Source organism: Ursus arctos, unplaced genomic scaffold, assembly GCF_023065955.2.
Source record: "Ursus arctos isolate Adak ecotype North America unplaced genomic scaffold, UrsArc2.0 scaffold_1, whole genome shotgun sequence".
Classification (NCBI taxonomy): domain Eukaryota; kingdom Metazoa; phylum Chordata; class Mammalia; order Carnivora; family Ursidae; genus Ursus; species Ursus arctos.
Window position 1 is genome coordinate 78,400,500 of NW_026622763.1, and position 5,799 is coordinate 78,406,298.

The 5,799-nt window shown below is 37.5% G+C and overlaps 1 long non-coding RNA gene across 1 annotated transcript in view; it reads right to left on the reverse strand.

The window, feature by feature from the left end:
- Positions 1-3,333: 3,333 nt before the first annotated feature.
- Positions 3,334-5,799, reverse strand: part of LOC123000635 (uncharacterized) — a 49,171-nt gene continuing 46,705 nt past the window's right edge. Inside the window, exon 4 of the long non-coding RNA XR_006408732.2 lies at positions 3,334-3,567. This is a non-coding gene — a long non-coding RNA (uncharacterized LOC123000635). The remainder of the gene's footprint in view (positions 3,568-5,799) is intronic.

A 5,799-nucleotide genomic window follows, 5' to 3' on the forward strand; every position in this document is an offset into this window, starting at 1 on the left:
AATAGATCATTTGGACACAGATTTTTTTTTTTAATTGTGGTAAAAAACACATAACATGAATTTACCCTCTGGAAAAATTGTAAGCGTACATTATAGTATTGTTAACTATATGCACATTGTTCAGATCTCTATAGCTTTTTCATCTTGTGTGATTGAAACTTATACCCATTGAACAACTGGAGATGTTTTTAAAGTCTTTAATAACTGCTTATGTTCTTAAGGAGGTAAGCTATTTTCTTGAAGTCTTAATTTCAGTACAAGCATAACATAACATTTAACATCGTATAGCTCTTGCTACTGCCAGGCAATCATCTAAGTGCCTTCTGTATATTAGCCCAATCTAACCCCCACCCAAATACACACACACACACACACACACACACACACACACACACACACGACTTCAATTGCAGGAAAAATAAAACTGTGTTGAGAGGCAAAACTCCCTTTTAATATCAAACCTAGGATTGATTATTAGATATTTCACATTAATGAATCCTAAATAATGAAATTTAGTATAAAGGAGGATATTTAAAATAATTACAAGATGATTTATTGTAAATATAAATTGTTCATTAAAATAGATATGCAAGCAAGACATGTTTCTGATATTCCTGATTATTTTACTGCCTGTGGTGGTAATTACATTGGTTTTTCTTACTAAGATGCTTTTCTTAGCCTGGACTGCCACAGTAGGTGAATGTTTCTGCGCTAGACTTAGGCATCTAATAAAAGAATTGGTGAACAGAGTGATTGTAACCCAGGATCAATCTTTGTCCAGAAAGCAAACTAAAGGGTTGCTAATGGACCTTCAGCTAGAATAGGAGTTCTATCCTCTGCCATTTTGACTTCAGCACTACTTTCTAGAGTTGTAAATAAACACAAAAATGCCAGGCTTGCCCTTACCTACAAGAAGTAAATCATTACAGACATTCAGAGCACACTCCAAATCATACAGAAATGCTTTCCCTAAATGCACCGTGACTGCCGATCAACTTGGTCACATTTTCCAAATCAGTTGTGTGGGGTGGGGAAACTTAAACTCCCCAGTTTAAATTTAGATCAAGCTCCCATATCAAGTTCCCACCCTCACTCTTTAACCTCCCAGAGTAATGCTTTCTTTAATCCTTTGCTGTCCTTCCTGCTTATCTGCTTTCTTTTTTTTTTTTTTTCTTATATCCTAATCCACTTTATAAGACCCGTTCAGGCTCTATTAAGGCTAATGCTTTAGTCTCTTCCTGGTATTTTGCAATCGCCTTTCGTTGGGCCCCAACAGCTGGGATCCGGAAGCCCTCACTCACAGGTTCTGTCCTACACTTAGGTTTGGGAACAAGTCTTGGTCAGGTCTGAGGCAATTTTTTATTTATTTATTTATTTATTTATTTATTTGACAGAGATAGAGACAGCCAGCGAGAGAGGGAACACAAGCAGGGGGAGTGGGAGAGGAAGAAGCAGGCTTCTAGCGGAGGAGCCTGATGTGGGGTTCGATCCCAGAACGCCAGGATCACGCCCCGAGCCGAAGGCAGAGCTTAACCGCTGTGCCACCCAGGCGCCCCAGGTCTGAGGCAATTTAAAGAGCCCAGACCAGTATCTGGACAACCCATCCTCAAGTCATCCTGATGTCACTTGAACATTCTCCTTGTATTTATTCAAAATTCATCCCCCCACCATTCATTCCTTACCATGTGTCAGGCACGGTGTAAAACAACGAAGACCCAACAACAACAGAGACATAGTCCCTATCTTGAGGGTTTTGCAGTTTAGAAGTATAGACAGATAGGGTGAATGGAGGACTTCCAATTTTTAGCAGGGATGCCCCCTTGTTAATTGTATTATATTTATAGTATAATATGACACACATGTAATATAATAAATATATAGAATATAATACAACATATAACACAATATAATAAAATACAATATAATACAATATAAGTACATGATACTTACAGTCATTAGGCCCTAACTTGTTCCCTTTTGTCGACATCCTTGACTTGGGACTTGACCCTCTCTGAGGTTGGAGTTCTACCTTACTCAATAGAACTCTTAGGCTTAAACTTCTGACCTGGGCCTAGTCCCCTATGAAAACTGGTGCTTTGTAAGACCTCTCTGTTCCTGATGGACATCAAGCTCCATCTCTGCTTCCAGTCTACTCCTGGATGCGTTGGATGCTTGGGTTCTTATTTTTTGACCCTCACCTGTACCTACATGGAATCTTCCTGACATTAATCTATTCCTTATCCAGACTTCTGTCCAATGCCTAACCTAGAACAGTCCCAGAGCTCCTGGCCTGCATGTCTGATGGGACATTGCATCCTAGATTCTCTGGCACTTTTTGATCTGGTCCATCTCACACCAACTGACCTTCAGTTATGTTGTTCTACTCCTGTCTCTGAACTTTTTGAAAATATTGCTCCTATTTCTAGAATACTTTTTTCTTCTTTTGTGATACACCATTAGCTTTTGGGATTTTATTTTAAGTGTTTCTTTTTGAAGCCATATTCCATAGAACACTGGTGTGTGAAGGGAAGTTAAAGTAATTCCATAAAAAGAAAGAAGAGTGATTTCTGTGGGCAAATGTTTGGGAAGTACATGGATAAATAAAATTGATTCTTTACCACAGGACCTCTCAGAACCCTTAGTAAGCTAATATGCATAGAAAATTCTCTAAAAGGGTCTGTAGAACTTTCTGGTAGAGCCCACTTTTACGGTATACTTCTTAACATCTTTTGGGACTTTTGAGTAGCACAACTTGGAAGACACTGTTTTAGAGGTCCAAAAGGGCACTATTTAATTATAAATCATGTATTCATTTAATTATTTCTTATTCATCCAATCAAGATTTATAGAGAGCCTGCAATGTCAGGCATGATGTTGTATACTAGAGACACTATGGTGATTAACATTTGAGGAACTCACAAACAGATATGAGCATAGTCATGTTCTCTGGAACTCATACTCACTAATCCCCTTAGTGATAACTGATGTTAAATACGTTTTACCACTGACTGACCTCATGCAAAATTTGGTATTTCTAACAATTTCCAAGCAGTTGGTGTAGTCAACTTAGATTCGAAGTTCTGCTTTAAGTTGTCTTTACCTTCTTGGGTTTAGTTCTCTCATCTGTAAAACAGGGATGATAATTGCCTATTTAAGATGGGGCTGTAGTTATGGTTAAATCAGATAATATATATGGAAGTTATTTGCAAAAGACCATAAAAATATAATTTATTTTTTCAGAAGGGATAACTTATTGAAGAAGAAAATTATGGAAGACAACCATGGTAACAGCATTAATAGGTACTTGAAGCATTATAGTTAGATGTTCGATTTTATTTTTCATTTTTTTAGACATTGCTCCTTCTTAGGCAGAAAACAATAATGTTGATCCAAATTCAAATAGCAAAACAATTTTACATTTTTCAAATTTAACTTTTTTTAAAAAAGATTTATTTATTTATTTGAGAGGGGTGGGGTAGGGGAGAGGTAGAGAATCTCAAGCAGACTCCTTGCTGAGTGTGGAGCTTGACGTGTTCCATCCCATGATCCATATGATTACGACTGGAACTGAAACCAAGAGTTGGAGGCTTAACTGACTGAACCATCCAGGTGCCCCTCAAATTTAACTTTTTAGCTATAGGGCACTATTGAGTTTCTGTTCTCCCCCCAAATTACCATTATAATTATATTTGCAATCCAAACTTTGTTGAGGGGAGGGGTACATTTCCCTCCAATTAGGATATGTATATAATTGGGTGGGAGGTACATTAAATAAACAAAAACTGTTCAATGTTTATTTCAAGAAAAGGTTATTTGTAAAAATCAAATCGTTTTTATGTGTATTGGGCACTAAAATGTTTACTGGAATCGATTTAATTGCCCTATGTAAATCCTAATTTGAAAGTCAAGTGTGATAGAAAGAAAAAGAGGAAAATATTCAGAAGAATATAACCATCTGAATTAATGAATCTGTTTTTTCATGGGAAGGGAATTCACACACTGTTTTAGAAGGGCAGTATTCTCACCAAACATGTTGTTCTATGCTCCTTAAGCCCAGGGGAACTACTAGGGAATCTACCCTATGACGGTGCTCTATTTGAATTATTAGTCAACATATTTCAACACAATGGAAACCATAAAAAGAATATAAAGAGAACTGGAAATTTCTTAGCTATTCCACTTCTGAGACAAATGGCTTATTATAAGGAAAGTATCCTGTTCCGATTTCTTAAGTTACAAATTAAACCATGTGTGTTTTCAGTTAAGTCCAGGGACTTTATTAATGTGGGAAGACATGGAAGAATGGCCCAAGGTAAAAGTCATATTGCTACTGATTCTTTGCAATTAACTAATTTGACTAACTCTTTTTCCATGGAGGGAGGAAGAACTCCCTGTCAGCTGGAGAGGACCTGAGTGCTCATCTTTTTTTTTTTTTCACTTTTTTTTTTCTTTTTATGATTTTTTATTATATTATGTTAGTCACCATACAGTACATCCCCGGTTTCCGATATAAAGCTCGATGATTCATTAGTTGCGTATAACACCCAGTGCACCATGCAATACGTGCCCTCCTTACTACCCATCACCAGTCTATCCCATTCCCCCACCCCCCTCCCCTCTGAGGCCCTCAGTTTGTTTCTCATAGTCCATAGTCTCTCATGTTTCATTCCCCCTTCTGATTACCCCCCCTTTCTTTATCCCTTTCTTCCCCTACCGATCATCCTAGTTCTTATGTTCCATAGATGAGAGAAATCATATGATAGTTGTCTTTCTCTGCTTGACTTATTTCACTTAGCATTATCTCCTCCAGTGCCGTCCATGTTGCAGCAAATGTTGAGAATTCGTTCTTTCTGATAGCTGAGTAATATTCCATTGTATATATGGACCACAACTTCTTAATCCAGTCATCTGTTGAAGGGCATCTCGGCTCCTTCCACGATTTAGCTATTGTGGACATTATGAGCGCTCATCTTTTTAGTGGTGAAGACTCTTGGGTAACTTTTGCTAATTTGGAATCATGGCGATTGCATATCTGTAATACCTTTCTTGGAGGCATCCTTTCTTGTACACAAGGAAAGACAATTGCTTTAGGTATTCTTTGTCTGATGTGTGGAGAGCTAATCACTTTTTGTATATATAATTCTAATTACGGTAAAGAACAATGCCAGTATGTAGTCAACTTTCTTCATTTGCAAGTAAAAGAACTCTTTATCCTTCGTTGGAAAAAAAGTAGCTTTCCCCTGAACTGCTTCTTTCTTTTCCATTTTGTAGTTGTTTCTTGTGACATTTTCCTAAACATCTGAATTTAAAATTACATCTTTGGGAGTGAAAAATACTTCTTTTACTTACTTTCCAGATAAAGAAATTGACTCAGAAAAATAGCACTGGCCCGGGTTGGAAATACAACTAGTCATAAAATCATACATAATTTGTACAACCTTGAAGTTTGGAGCTGCTTGTGGAAACTCATGCCATCAAACCCTCCAACTCAATCAAATTCAGCTTTGTTAACATCGGTGCCGGCTGCGTAGCCTCACTGTACGCAGGCAGGAAACAAAATGAAACACTGGTACAGACAGCAGTGCTCCCTAGAATCCCCATCATTTGAGATTTACTCCTTAGAAATAAAATATTATATCCTAGGAGTAGTGTACAAAAATTCAGAAGCCTCTAGAAGAAATACAACATTGGACCATTGTCTTCTATGAGCACCTTGGAGATAAGCAGTTCATTCATTTCTGGAAAACATTAGGAGACCTAAAAACTGGAGGTCACTGTTACAGTCACACTGGCCAGACG